Raw genomic sequence first — 16509 nt, forward strand, 5'->3', positions numbered from 1 at the left:
GGATTATTTGATACTGGAGATATTCATAATAATACCCTATTTCCAAAAGTGGGGAGATATAACATATGAGAAATATTTGGATTCAAGTCTCCCCTTGCTGTTATTTCAGATCATTTGAAACTATAGCAGCAAGTTTTAGTCTCCCCTCCATCAAAACTACAATTGTGAATTATTTAGGATCTCTATCCAGTCATGGCTGATGGAATGAGAGCATGCTACCCGCATGAAGTAAATAAACGGTTCCATTTGAAATTCCGTGCAGATTACCAAGTTAGAAAGATTCTCAAGTTCTACAAGATACACCTGAAGAAGGTTGGAGGTTATATTTGCTGAAACGTCGTGAAAATGAGACTCAAGATGAGAACAGTAGTCTGAAGAATCTTTATAATCTGGAGTCTCCATTATCTTCAGTGCATGAGTAGATTTGTCTTGAGATCAAGAAGGGAGTCAGGGCTCACACATGGAAAAGCCATGATAAAAAGAACAAAAGGACAAAAGGACTGCGCACGTACGTAAAGACAAATTTTTTTGTTTAGTGTTTCTTGATCGCTTACTAACGATAATATACATGTGCGCCCGGCGTGTTTCTTTGTTAATGCGTGAAAATGTTACGTTAAAAGGGAATTCCAAGCTCTTTCTGAGTTTTGCTTCCCAGATAGCTGGAAGATAGCTAATCTCTCTGGATTTAGGCAAAATTGTTCTACTGCAAATATTTTAACAGTCATCTCTGAACGCATATACCATGCACTGGATAAGGCGGGAGAAGCACGAGCTGTAGCCCTTGATATATCCAAAGCTTTTGACAAAGTATGGCATAAAGGGCTCCTAATGAAAGTTAAATCATATGATATAACTGTATGAATACTAAATATAATTAGATCCTTCTTAGACAAGAGGAACATCTAGGTTGTTCTTGCTGGGCATACATCTAAACAACATATTAATGTGGGAGTGCCTCAGGATTAGTCTTTGGACCACTTATTATTCTTGATATTCATTAACAATCTCCCTGATAACATTATGTCCGAGATGGGTACATTTGTCGATGATGCAATGCTCTATAACAGGCATAAGGGGAAAAAAACATGTATACAAATCTAAATCTTCAGAAAACAGACCATAGTAGAATTAGTAATACACACGGACGAAAAAAACGCTTTGGATAATCACAGATTTCAAGGTAGTTCTACTAAAATAGCCATATTTTTTCAAACCAAAGCACTTCAAGTCTTCAAATTACTACTGTTTTGTTCGGAAATGAATATACTTTCAAATGAATTAATGAATATGAATGTACATTATATATTTTAAGAGTTTTAAGCAAATAAAGTGATAAAAATGTGAACGTCATAAAAAGGTGTTTTCGGTAAGGTTTTGTAATGACCCTCCCTGTGTCCTAAAGGCCCGTACCATGATTGTATGAAGAATTTCATCATGAAATTTGGAAACCAATCAGAAAAGGTGTTAATCTTAATACTGTCAGGTATCCGAAATATTTTTGATCATTTCTTTTTTGTCGTGTTAAAAATAAGACTTTAATATGACTAGTATCAAACATTTTGAAAAAAGACTTCATCGGACACCCACTAGTAAGTAAATCATTCTTTTTACTATCTTTATCAATTAAAAGTATTATTCTATGTTGAGTAGGACCGCGGTAATTGATAATAATTTAAAAGGACCTACCCGAAAAAAAAATGTTTCTATTTCTCGAGTTTGGTCAAATTAATTTAGTATTACTAGCAACAGGAGCAGCAGTTGTAGTATTAGTCATAGCACAGTATAAACAACACGCGTTCTTTAATTTTTATTCACGAATTAAGAAAAACATGAAAATATGAATATAAATGTTCTGATATGTTTAATTAGAGCTATTTTGTTATCAGAATAACATTAGTTTAGAGCTATTCGGTTTTCAGAATGTATAATAACAACAACCCCAACCAATTCGGCATTATGAATCCATTATAATTTCTCACATTTCTGATCAAATTTAAAATGGCGGCCGACTCTCTCTTTGAGGCGATAAGTTTGGGAAAATGAGTTATAAATAAAAAAACCAGACAAAATACTGTTAGAAACTCGCTCAATATATGTTACCGTGACATAGGCGGATATATATTCGGCAGGTTTTTAACAGTATTTTGACTAGTTTTTTATTTTTAACTCATTTTCCCAAACTTACCGTGTGAAAGAGATAGTCGGCCACCATTTTTAACTTTCCAATACATCGGTAAACACTGTATGTTTTTCGAGCTGAATAAACATGTTACATTAAATAAAAACACTAAAAACATATCCAGTTAGGTAGAAAAGTAACTTATCTTGCTTTTGATAACATTTATTTGTTATGTATTTGCATTTTGATAACTTTTTCGAATTTATGTGTACAGTAATACAAACCACGTTATTTTTTTTTCTACTTATTAAGCGAAAGGTATTTTTACAACCTACTCCAGCGTAGTATAAATGGCCTATGGAATAAACACCTTCAACCTCGAAAATAGAAATCAACAAATTTATGGAATTTTCTTCAAAATTTTGTAACGCAGTTTCTTATTAAATTAAAACTAAATATAGCATTTGCTGACTTATTTACCTGTCGAATACACACACACACACATATATATATATAACTTTCTGTAAGATATTTATTTGAAATTAAATTTTTGTGAAACTAACCGCCCCCCCCCCTCTAATATTTTTTTGTTGTTTTTGTTTCTGTCAAGTCTTCAGTATGTTCACACATAATTTTCCTTAGCCCTACAATTAATTCAAAGTCCGAATGGCAACCCTCCCCATATTCTCATTGCATAGAAACCCTCTTAAAATCACACATAATCGTCTTAAAAAAAATAAAACAAAAAGCATACAGGATTTATCTCCTATAAAATAAACCCAGTTAACTGCCCTAAAATGCTAGAATGACCTGTAATGGGGAATTATTTTACATTAAATTCTAAAATAATTTGTTTATCTTTCATTAAAGTTTTTCATGGCATTTCATACATAATTGCCTAAAAAGGTAGAATCACATTGGAGGGGTGGTCAGAAGGGGTTGGGTGGAGTTAAACAGAAGGTGTTAATCTACAATAATACCAAAGAAATATTGCAATATATTTATTTTTAAATGGTCCTATGTTTAGATTTAAGTTTTTTGTACATAAAGCCCATTACAATTCAACTTTGAGTTCTCCAACTTCTTTTCTGTTTATGGATACATGACATTTTTAAGGAATTGCAGCATATTTTTGCACATTTACTGCAGATTATTTGGAAACCATGAACTTTTGGAGATTTTCGGTCACATATTCTGATTCCTTGTACAAAAATACACTTATATGGTAAATTATGACATTTTTACTGAAAAAGTAGTGTAAAAAATGTGACGAAACGCATATGGTCTTAAAGAGGAGAAAATATCCAAATGTGTGAGGCACAAAAATAGTTATAATTTCCTTAATTTTAATCAGATTTTTAAAATTTAAAGAGATTCTTTCTTAGCTTATCAAGTTCTTTCTATGCATACCAATATTGAAATATTTTAAGCCATTTCAATTTTTTCATGTGTATTGCTAGTAGAATTGAGCCGTGAATGGAGGGTAACATTTAATGCTATTAAGCTGCTCTCCTTTAACAATTATAAGAAGCATTTCCAACCACCTATAGCTATGACTAATAACACTACTTGAGAGTTCTTCCTTCAAAATGCTCGACTTTACATTCACAGGCAATATGAACTGAAACAAATGCATTGAGGAGATTGTGAAGGCTGCTACAAAGAAGGTGGGTTCCCTCTACCATGCTAGAAGATTATTCACACCGTAGAATTAGCGTAAGTGATGAAGAATCATTTCTCCTAGCAAACTCCCCAGATGTCTTAGCACTAAGTGAAAGTAACTTGCACTCCTCCATCCCCTCTAACCACTTTAACATGTCTGGTTATCTTCCACTTTGTAGTAAGGACGCTGACAGACACATGCATGGACTTGGAGTCTATATTCATAATACCCTTATCCTCGAGTGGCCTCAGGGCCTTTATAAGTGGTGACTTCTATGTAGTAAAAACCCAAAAAAACCACACACTCTCACCATTAATAGGGAATAAAAATCGTGCTTAAAACTAAGTTTACAACATAGTGTTAGCTATCTATATTTTCTTTATTGCTCTCCCTGCACCCAGGACTTCACTCTAATCAATCATGTCTCTGACAGCATAGATATAGCACTCTCTCTTGAAACTAGCACCCAAATACATGTATTTGGTGACTTTAACGCCCACCACAATAATTGGCTCTAACTACACAGACATGGCTAGTAGCATCATCCATAACTTTTCTATATTCCATTCCTTGACACACAGTAACATTCCCGACCCAACTCCCAGATCATCAGGACCAGCAAGCCTCACTTCTAGATTCGTTTCTGACAACAGTTCCTGAGCATTGTGTAACAAATGCCCCTTGCCCACTTGGAAATGCTGATTATGCTATGATAATGATAGACATCATTCTAAACTTTGGACCTCAAGTTGAAGAGCCATTGCTCAAAACGACAAGGTGCTATAATAAGGCTGACTGGGATGCCATTAGAGATCACATCAGAGATGCCCCATGGGGAAATATCTTTTCTCTTCCTGCAGAACAATGCGCAAATGAGACCACTAAATACTTCAAAGCAGCAATTGAAGCATAAGCTCCCACACGGGAGTTCTGTAGCAAAACCCCACCCTCCCCAATGGTTTACTTCTACTTGCGCAGCAGCCATTGCTCAGAGGCAGCATGCATACCACAGATTTATCTGGCATAAGTCCAGTACAAACAGACAAGTTTAGAGAAACTAGAAGTAATTGTAAGAAAGAAATAGTGAAACCACCAGAAAACGCATTGAAGCGTAGAAATTAGGAACTCGTGATTTCTGGAAAATCTACAACAGTGTAGTAAATAACGGGCAATCACCAATTCCCACACTAACCAACAATCACGAGGTTGTTTGCATGGCAACCGAGAAAGTTAACATGCTTGCCTGTCTGTTTGCCTTAAATTCTACTTTGGCAAACCACTCCCTCCCCGATTTTTTTTTTTTTTTTTTTTTTTTTTTTTTTGCAGGCAGAAACCACACAAGATAATCTGAAAATCACCCTTTCCCAAGTACATGATGCCATAAAAAACCTTGACACCTCAAAAGCATGTGGACCTGATCTTATCCCGGCTGTACGATTAAAAAAATGCTGAGTTGCTCTAGTTCTCTCCAAACTCTTCAACAAATGCCGAATCTTGCTTTCTTAACTGCTGGAAAACTGCTTTGGTGGTAACAGTTTACAAGAATTCTGGTGAAAGAACTGACCCATTAAGTTATTGCCCCATTAGCCTCTTCCATCTTTTCGCCAAAATATTTGAGTCCATAATTAATCAAGCTATAGTCCACCACTTTACAGTTGCTTAACTTCTTTCCGACCATCAATATGGATTTAGGTAAACCCGTTCTACTGCATATATTCTAACTGTAATCTCTGGAATCATATACCATGCACTGGATAAGGTAGGGAAGGAGAGGACAGTAGCCCTAGATATATCTAAGGCTTTTGACAGGTTATGGTATGATGGTCTTCTCAGGAAAATCAGATTCTATGGTATTACTGGACAAATACTTAACATAATTAAATTCTTCTTAAATAAGAGAAGAATCCAGGTTGTGCTCGATGGTTGTACATCTAAACAATATGATATAAATGCGAGTGTATCTCAGGGGTCGATCCTTGGACTTTTATTATTTCTGATATTCATAAATGACCCCCTGATGACACCACACTTTATACCAGGCATTAGAGGAAAACGAACAAACAAATATCAAAGGCAATGGCAGAAATCCTAGAGAAAGACCTCTATGGGATCAAAAATGGATGGTGATGTTCAATGCTTATTTCCTTTAATAATTACAAGAAACCTTCTCAAGCAATAATAACTGTGACTAAAAATACATTATATGAAAGTACTTTGTTCAAAATCCCCAACTTAACGTTCACAGGGAACATGAGTTGGAACAGATACCTCGAGAGCATTGCCAAGGTTGCTGCGAAGATGAGCTGCCTCTTCTGTGCTTGGAAGTTACTTATGCCTGAAAGTATCCTATACCTTGACAAGGTCACCATTTGCCCATGTATGGAGTATTGTTGTCACATTTGGGCTGGTACATCTGCTACTAGTCTTTCACTCCTGGACAGGATTTAAAAGAGAGACGCCAACCTGATAGGTCCTGAACTGTCATCTAAGCTTCAACCTCTGTCCCATCGACAAAATGTTGCATCCCTCTGCCTGTTTTACAAGTATTTTAATGGTGGATGCTCTGACAAACTATAAGCCCTTGTACCCCCCTCGACAGAAATACCTCCGACAAACCCGACAAGCAGCAAAGTCCCACCCCTACACAGTAATGATCCGTAGATGTAAGAAAACCTTTTACTCTAATAGTTTCTTCCCCAGAACTGTTAGACTTTGGAATTCCCTTCCAGTTTCCTGCTTCCCCAACTGTACTGACATGCAGAAGTTCAAGTGTAATGCAAACAGACATCTTGCTGCTCATCTCCCTACATAGTATCCCTGCAACTTATGTTCCTGATAGTAGCCCCCTACATCAAAGTGGCACTGTGCCTTGTTTGGGAGGGGGGGGGTGCATACTCCCGACAAATCCATTTAGCAACAAAATCACACCCCTTCACTGCATAGGTTCCTAAATGACGGAAAGTGTTCTAATCTAATAGTTTTTTACCTCGGACAGCTGGACTTTTGAATTTTTGAATTCCCTTCCTGTTATCTGCTACTTTGGCTGTACTCACATGTAAAAGTTTCAATTTATCGTAAACCGTCATCTTGCTCATCTCCTCTAAACATCATCCCAAATAGTAGCCCTGTACGTTCAAGTCGTTATAAGCCTTGTTGTGGGTGAATTTGAGTAAAAATAAAAAAAGAAATTAAAGAAATAGCAAAATGGGTTGAGGGGAACTGAAAACTGAAAGAGAAAAACACATTTAATTCTTTTTTAAATTTTACGTTTCTATAAATATTTTCGTCGTATAGGCTTGAAACAAAATGGCTTTTATCTTTATGTATTTTCTGCTGTTCAGTCCCTATTTACCTGCCGCCCTATGAGGGCAAAGTTGGAAGACGCAAGATCTGGAATATGGAGAAAAACCCAGCTACCCTAAAATGCAACACTCTGGATTAGGACAAAAGAAAAAGGTTCTCTCAGTTTAGAAGGATATCTCGCCTACTGACCGATGACAGAAATGATCACATGTAGCATCGAAACAGATACTACACTGCTCTTAGCCAAAAGGCCAGAGAGAAGTTTGGATTTGAAAGTGTTATGAGATAAGCTGATGTACCCATTTCAGGAATGAATAGACTTATCTGGAGACAAATACAGTTACACCTAAATGTCATGGCAGTTATGGCCCCAGAATCATGACGTGTACTTCTGAACACTTTTTGTTCATTATACGACTGTGTTTGTCTTGATTATTACTTGCATGTAAAGATATAAAGAAAAATATAAGACTGACATAATTGATACGAAATACTGCAGTATCTGTCATGCAATGTGTTGTTGACAACGTTGCTGTCATAGTTATATATATATATAGAACAAGGCATAACAATGTAAAAAAAAAAAAAAGTATTCTTAAGTATATGATGGCTAAAATGTTCTTAATGGGTGTCAGCTGTTCTCTCCTTGCACAAGTCTAATTTAAGGATAGAGCCTACCCCCATGGGTCTAAAAATGCATTTTTTATTATAGTGTCTAAAAAGCTTCTTTAATATATTTAAACCATTTTACGAGTACGCAGAAAGTATTCTGAAACGGCGTAAAAGTAGCGGCTATATGGATCGATCGCTTAATTCTAACTCAAGCAATTGTGACGTTACTTTTGAGGAAATGACATTTTTCTAATGTTTTATATGTACAGAGCAGATTATTTTTCAAACGTGTGTGAAATAAAATAATGTCATATTTCAAGAATAAGGAAATGAAGGATCAATCCAAATTGACGCTTCTTTTATTTTTTGAAAATTATATAAAAAAACATTTAAATCTTTTTTTTTTTTTTTTTTTTTTTTTTTTTTAAATAGGAGTCTGAGTCGGTTCTAAATAATTGTCGGAGTCGAATGTTCAGAATCCCGACTCCCCAGCCCTGGTTTTAGGTTGAACGTTCCTTCAGTCATAATGACGAAATAGCTTTCATTAAAGGTTTTTTGTTTGATCATCTTCTACTTCTTCCCCTTCTCCATCTTCTGAAATGAACGACATATGGCGATTTTGCGGACTTTGAAACAAATACTGTCCACACAAGAAAATTCACCGTTTTTTATGCCATCATGAAAATTGTTAAAATTTTGAAAATTCTGCAAGATAACTTTATATGTTAGATGCCATTTATTTCTGTCGCTCCTTAGGCCACTGTAAGCCCAATAGCTGTTATGCAGACACGCGCACAAAAATTTGCATTTATGGGTATAGATTCTCCTTGCTTCTAACAGTCAGGCTATTATTTGTTAAAAATCCATAATATTTTATTAGAACATAAATCAATTCTCTCCCGCGTTTTATTTTGTTTTATTATGGCATATGTGATTTGTGTTAAGTTACCGCAGCGAACGTGTATATGAATGGTTAACAATGCATTATTTATGTAGAATTGAAATGCAAATCCAGATATGCGAGTTGTGCGCAGTGCATAATTAGAGATGCATGCGTGCGTGTGTGGCTGGTCATGAATGTGCATACATTATCTTATGATGGTCTCTGTAACCCCCCTCTCTCCCCTTTGTGTGCTTATCTGAGCTGAGAATGTTAGTGATTGCTGGCTTAGCGTGGAGTTTCCTTATTTAGATTTTATCATTTCTGTCCCCCCCCCCACGACACCCTGTCTGTTTAAATAAGTCAAACTTGTGAAAAAAAAAAATTTTTTTTTAGTCTTTATTAGGCAATAAAATATTTGTAGAGTTTGTGTTTTGCATGAATTGCTTTGTTTTTTTGCAGGCATTTTGTGTGTGCATGTATATATTAATATACTAGCAGGGTGCCCGGCATTGCCCGGTTGTAAAATATGCTTGAATATGATATTTTGATTAATGCAGATTTCGTGTTTATTATTACATTATATTGGATCTAATATATAGTAATGATTTAAAAAGTTAAAAAAAAAAAAAATGGTTTGTATGCCACCACCGAGAATCGAAACCAAAACGTTTAGCTTACAATGTTAATGACTAAGCTATGACGACATGTTTGCTGCAAGGCTAAAACTTAAATCATAATCATGGTCTGAGAAATAAAAACTGAGAGGCAGTCAACGCTCATTAATCTATAAGTTGTTTAATCCCATCATTCTGTGGCAGTTGTTTGGTAGCCTGGAGGTAAAGGCTTAGCAAATATAGTCAAAGGTGACTTTGTGGCTGGGTTCACCTCCTATACTTATGATTGCATAAGCATGAAACACTAGTATAATACTAGGTAATAAAAAATGATTATTATTTAATTATATATATCTTCTTCTCTTTATTAGTAAAGTAGCCGCAGGAATTCTCCTCTGGACAAAAGTATTGTAGGTTTGCAATAACAGATGCCACATACAAATTCAATACAGCTAGACTATTAGCCACTGTCTTATATAGCTTTTGAACACCATTTTAGACACATTCAGTCGTAATAATAAAATACTATATGACATCCATTACAATCGCAACATCATTAGAAGGAGTCCCTATTTTTCTCTCTAAATATTTACCAGTAGTCACCATGACGAATTCTACATGTTCCACAGATTCTGTGATCACACCAACTGTAACTGGCTCATACATACATACATACATACATACATAGATTTAACATAATCTTTCCAATTTCCGATTAAAAAATAATAAAGCCTCCCTTACCAAAATCCATCCTTTCTGATTGGCTGAGCTTTGGTAATTCTCATAGTCTGGAATCCAGTTCTTCACTATGTAAATGAATGGTTACTAAAATTAAAAAAAATGGCATCATTAAGAGACATATTATTTCACCCGGCGTAAAGTTCATTTTATACATAGGTCATTGCAGTTATGTAAAATCAAAAAATACAAGACAGATAAAATCATTAAATGAACATTCAAGAACTAGTTTACTTGCTTTCTTTTACAAAATTTAAGACAACAACAAAACACTAGCATAGTCCTTGTGATCGAATTTTGTAACCCTTGGTTCATTCTCCCAGTAACCTTTGAACTTGAAAATAAAACACGTATATCCAATATATTTCTCCCTCTCTCTAACACACACACACACACACACACACACACACACATATATATAGAAACCCATCCTTAACACAGGGAGGGAGGCTTTGTTAACTATTCTGTACTTTTACATACCAATTTAATAAATAAAAGATACCGTACAATTGACTTTAACTTGGAAATCCTATTTAAAAGAAATAGTATGGTTTGTACTGCAGAAATACCATGTATATTAGCAACAGGCAGCTGCTTCACTGTATCACAGTTCTTCAATGTGGTTAGAGGTGGAAAAGAGGCATTGTATTATATGTATATATGTTATGGGAACTTATGCAGAAGACTGACTGTGATATTTTTTTTAAGATAGGAGTTTCCGATTAAATTCTGTTCTTATGGCATGATTTGTTTAATAAATTGTTAGATAAAAGTACAGATTAGTTACAAAACTTCTTTGCATAAGTATGTTTCTAAATAATAACGTTATTATTTCAGCACGATCTGTCATCATACAATTGAATGTGATCTTCGGATAATATTTACCATTTACTTTCATTTTAAAATAAACGCTTCATTTTGTTTACTTTTATGGCCCCGGGCAATGATGGGTAGCCCTACTAGTGTATATATGTATGTATGTGTATATATATATATATATATATATATATATATATATATATATATATATATAAACTACTTCATTTACTCGCATAAAATTAATATACGGAAGTATAAATTTACGCGTAAACTTTAAGTATTTACTTCAAAAGTGCTCAATACGTAAGTCGAGCTAGTTAGTAATTTATAAAATATATATGGTGATTAAGCGAAATATACAGTGTAGCTTAATCGCCATATATATTTTATTACTTTGATTATCTTTTTTTGATTTTGTTTTAAACAAAATCTTCCACTGCTGGTAGCAATAAGTATTTATTAATTTTAAACTAACATTAAAGCTAAAAGCTATAGATCAACCCCTTCTCCCTACTACAAGTGTATTTTTACATTTGAGAAAATATATGCATATTTAACATGTTTTTATAGCAATCGAGAATGGGGGGGGGTTAATAATTTTATAGTTGAATATTTAGAAATTTATAAAGTATCAGAATCTGTAATTGTATTGGAATCGGGGGGGGGTAAAATATTGGAATCTTTCCATCACTAATATATATGTTGGTGCAAATTTTTTTTGCCGGTTTGTAGAAGGGTCATTTTAAATAATTGTATTTTATACCTGTTGTTATTACTTAAACATATGACCATGGCTAATTTATAACTTCTTTCAGATTTTTAAAGCATCATTCATATTTTTTCTCACCCATGTTGACCCAAAAACGACCTCCTTTAGTCAATAGAAAGGGAATCATGACCCGTCCTGATAATGCTTGTCCTTATGCCACACTACTGATCAAAGTTTTCTTAGAATATTCTCCTGACCCTTTGCATTATCACTTCTTTTAAGGATTACAAAAGCGTTTTTGATGGCCTTAGATTAACAAGAATAGACTGAACATGAGTTAAATTCATATTTCACATTGAGACTTACAGCAAGTTGACTGATAGAATCAAGTTATGGAGAGTTGTTATGAATAAAGATTTTCAAAAACCGTTTTTCCATTTTCAAGTAAAATTTTAAATTGACAAAAAATTTGGCAACGACCAGACATTTCTGTATAGTCAAACTCAAGTGTTCAGCTCAATGGATGCTTAATATTGAAATGTACTAATATGCAATTTCAGAACAATTGCAATTAAGATATTTTTCAACAAAACAATTCTCTTATCAAGCAAAATTGTTTTTCATTTTAAATGCTCTGATCCCCATCTAGCACCAATTGAAATAATGGCTCTCGTCTTGGGGAGTACTCATGTTTGACAAGCTTTTGGGCTTGACCTTTACTCCTGATCTGAAATGGAACACGTACATCAAGTCTGTTGCCAAGGTCACTGGAAAAATAATGGGATTCTTCTACCGCTCCAGTAGATATCTCACTGCTGATGTAATTCTCTAAAAGCCAAGTACGTTCAAGGATGGAGTACTGTTGCCACATCTGGGCAGGAGCTGCTAGAAGCAGCTTATCCTGCCTTGACAGAGTACAAAATAGACTTTGAAGCTTATTGGTGAATGCCCTTTTTTCTTTCCTGCAACCTCTTTCTCACAGAAGAGACATTGCAAGTTTGTTTCTGCTTTATTGTTATTTTTATGGCAAGTGCTCATCTGAGCTCCAATCTATGGTCCCCACTTACCAAACTTTCACGAAAAACACTTGTCTAGCTGAAAATAATTTTCCCCACTCTTTATCTGTGCCTAAACCAAAACATAGATTCCATAAAGCTTTTTTTCTTAGAACTGCTTGTGGAACTCTCTTCTGTTTGCCTGTTTTCCTGCTGACTACAATTTGGTTGTCCAACGTAAACAAATTCTTGAACCGTCCCCTTAAGTAATCCAATTTGCCAGATTTTCGCTACTAACAATTACTATTTTATCCCATTGACTACTGCAGACTCAGTAACCCTTATCCTTAAGTGGCCTCCAGGCCTTGATGAGTGATGACCCTTATGTAAAATAATAAAAAAAGTAATGGCTGTTTCATCATAAGCAAATAAGCATGGGTAAGTACAAAGTCTTAGTCTTATAAATAAATATATTTCATCCACACAAAAAGCAGATGGCTGCCCCCAGGTTACCTATATCTATATATCTATAAAAGTGAACGTGGCTCTCTGTCTGTCTGTGTACATTTCCCTACGCAATAACTCTGTCAATTTTAAGTCTACAGACTCGAATTTTTGGGAAAATCTTTGTAATCCATTTTCGGCCATAAATTTGACTGTTAAGGGGTCAAAGTTCAACGATTTGACCTTTGAAAACTCTACCAAATTCTTCCGACAATTTTGGGTCTAAACACTTGAAATTTTAGATATAGGTTCCTTGGACATGGATCTAACTTAATAACTTGATTTGAGCCCAAAACAATAAATGTTATGAGGTCATAATAGGGGTCAAAGTTAAAACAAATTTGACCTCTGCGGTCTCTACCAAATTACTCACACTTTCTGGTCTAAACATTTCAAATTTTGCATAAAAGGTATTCAGAGATAGCCAATTTTTTTTTGAGCTATCAATATATAAATGTATGCATGTATGTTTGCAGGTCTGCCTAAAACTTTCGACAGAGACGGCGGATTTTTACAAGATCAGTATCATTTGAAGTTTGACCCTTCAGACGAAAAATACCAAAAAATTGGCTAAAAACATTAATTCCTTCACCCTCAACTGGGCACTTTACTGCAGCAAGAGGTCGCTTTTTTCATGGATATTTTCGAAAGTCATTCCCTCTATTCACTGTTCTAGCTTTAATTAAAACCTACATCATTCCTGGTTTGACAGTGGTTGTAACAGCAAAGACGTCACATGTTTTCCCGTTCTTTTCCTCCTTCACGGTATGAGTTTGAACCTGCCTTTTTTTTTTTTTTTTTTTTTTTTTTTTTTAACACCTCCAAACACCCAGGCAACGCTGGGCTGAAATGCTAGTATATCTATAAAAGTGAACGTGTCTGTCTGTCTGACAGTCTCTGTGTGTCTGGGTACATTTCCCTACACAATAACTCCGTCAACTTTCAGTCTACAGACTCGAAATGTGATATAAACGGTACTGACATTAGGGAAAATCGTTGTAATCGGTTTTCGGCGAGAAATTTGGCTGTTAAGGGGTCAAAGTTCAATGATTTGACCTTAGAGAATTCTACAAAACTCCTCTGCCAATATTGGGCTTAAACACTTGAAATTTTAGATATAGGTTTCTTGGACATGAATCTGACTTAATAACTTGATTTGAACCCAAAACAATAAAGGTTAAGGCATCATAATAGGGGTCAAAGTTAAAAAAATTGACCTCTGTAGTCTCTATCAAATTACTAAAGACAATTTCTGGTCTAAACATTTGAAATTTTACATAAAGGGTATTCAGAGATAAGGCAAGCTTTTTAATCGGTTTGGGTCGAAAATTTGAGCTATAAATATTTATATATTTAAATGTATGTATGTTTACATGATTGCCTAAAACTTTGGACAAAGGCGACGGATTTTCACAAGATCAATATCGTTTTGAAGTTTGACCCTTCAGATGACAAATACCGAAAAATTGGCTAAAAACATTAATTTTTTCACCCTCAACTGGGCACTTTTCTACAGGGAAGGGTTGCTTTTTTCGAAAGTCATCCCCTCTTTTCGATTGTCTAGCCTTAATTTAAACGTACATCATTTCCGGTTTGGCAGTGGTCGTAACAGCAAAGACGTCAGGTTTTTTTCACATTCTTTTCCTTCTTCGCGGTACGGGTTCGCGCCTGCCTTCCTACTACCACTTTTTTTTTTTTTTTTTTTGCTCAACACACACCTCCAAACACTCGGCAACGCCGGGCACCCATGCTTGTTTATATATATATATATATATATATATATATATATATATATATATATATATATATATATATATATATATCAGGGGAGATCACCCCTTGTCTCTTTCTGTTCTTGGGAACATCATCCTTGGTTACTTCCTGCACTGATGACTCTTTTTACCTATATAGTGTAAAATAAAGAGCAGGTGATGATTGTTCGAATTTGTAGGATACACACTGCTCAGAAATTTAGGTTATGAAAAAAAATACAATCATAATTAATTTAACAGATGTTTGTGAAATAGATTGATGTAGTAAGCTATATAAAGAAACCATTAGAGATAAAAAGATTTGGGAAAAGATTGAGCCAAAGAGCTGAATTCAATAGTAAGAATAAGTTACACGATAAATCTAAGTGCTTGCACACACTAGAACAACACAGCATATATTTTTGAGTTGCATTGAATTCTGGTGAGGTAGATTAGCTAATTTTAAAAAACCCCGTTGGATCTATAATGTTTATGCATTAATCAGGTTGAAAAAAAATGATTTTTCTTACAACTATGTATATAATTGTAACTTATGTTCATCTAATCGTATATAATGTTTGCAATAAGTATTGTTTAACCATTAAACGCTTGATACGCCATAAAACAAACATAATGCAATATAAAAAGGCTTAACTTAATTATTTTTTACTTTTATGTGTCTGTAAGATTTTGATCAGTTTATTTTGGCCAAAATAACTTTTAAACTTTGTTTCTGATTAGTCAATCTTCATTTTTTTTTTGTTCTCCCACGTTATTGCACTAAAACACAATTACTTAGTCTGCCTCAAATGACTGATTAAATTGCTTAAAAGTCAAAATCAATTTTAGGGAATTATTTATATTTTTAATTAAAAGACTATAATAGAAGTTGTCTACCTTTTTTAATAACTAAAATTTTATTTATTTTTCTGTATAAGTTTAAATAATATACAAAATTTAAAAACTAAAATGACTTTACAGTATTCCTGACAATGCTGGGTAGACACTTTTTGCTCATCAAACTTAAAATGAGTGTTTTTATGTCAAATGATGATTGAATATAGTTAAATTTGTGCTCCTTTTTGTATTAAATACTAATCCATATTAATCCCTAACTAGGCATCAAATGGATCCTTAATTCACTGCACCTTATCATAGCAAATCTTCATACAAAATTTCATCCAAAATTTAGTTTCTGAATGGAGTGGAATGGGCAGACCCTAAAAGAAATATGATGTTGGAGCCTCCCGCTGATTTCAACATATGAGCTCCACCACAACAACAAAGTTGTTTGGAAATCCATAGATGATTTGTTTATAGTGGTGAAGGCTTTGTGCAGAACCAAGCACATTTTTGATACAACTGCTAATCTTCGTTGGTGGAATGGCTGCCACAAGACAGAGCATACAGTAGATCTCAGATTTTTACATAAGTTTTTCCTTCTAGATGCATGCATTAATGAAAACTGGGTTGCATCTCTCCCAGTGAATTCAATGCACCCCTGATACCAACTTGGAAATATATAGATAAATATAAATATAACAATGATAATAATATTAAAAAACTTGATACCAACTTTTTTTTTTTTTTTTTTTTTTTTTTTTTTACATGAAGGTCACCACTTATTAAGGCCCAGAAGCCACTTGGGGATAAGGGTTATTTTGTGTACAGTAATCAATGGGATAGTGTTGCAGTATTTTTTTTTTTTTTTTTTTTTACATAGGCGTCACCACTTATCAAGGCCGATAGGCCACTCAAGGATAAGGGTTAAAGAGTGTAGAGTAGTCAAAAGGACAATA

General features: G+C 34.4%; 1 protein-coding gene and 1 long non-coding RNA gene across 3 annotated transcripts in view; one reads left to right on the top strand and one right to left on the bottom strand.

Moving 5' to 3' along the window:
* The window catches only part of LOC145277608 (uncharacterized), a 44090-nt gene that overhangs the window by 17585 nt on the left and 9996 nt on the right, over positions 1-16509 (bottom strand). The window contains exon 2 of the long non-coding RNA XR_013868168.1: positions 9936-10019. This is a non-coding gene — a long non-coding RNA (uncharacterized LOC145277608). The remainder of the gene's footprint in view (positions 1-9935; positions 10020-16509) is intronic.
* LOC145277605 (TOX high mobility group box family member 3-like) overlaps positions 1-16509 on the top strand; it is a 730818-nt gene that overhangs the window by 17262 nt on the left and 697047 nt on the right. The gene's annotated exons all lie outside the window — the stretch shown is intronic.

The sequence above is a fragment of the Euprymna scolopes genome, chromosome 6 (assembly GCF_053919585.1).
Source record: "Euprymna scolopes isolate OS-2025 chromosome 6, ASM5391958v1, whole genome shotgun sequence".
NCBI lineage: Eukaryota > Metazoa > Mollusca > Cephalopoda > Sepiida > Sepiolidae > Euprymna > Euprymna scolopes.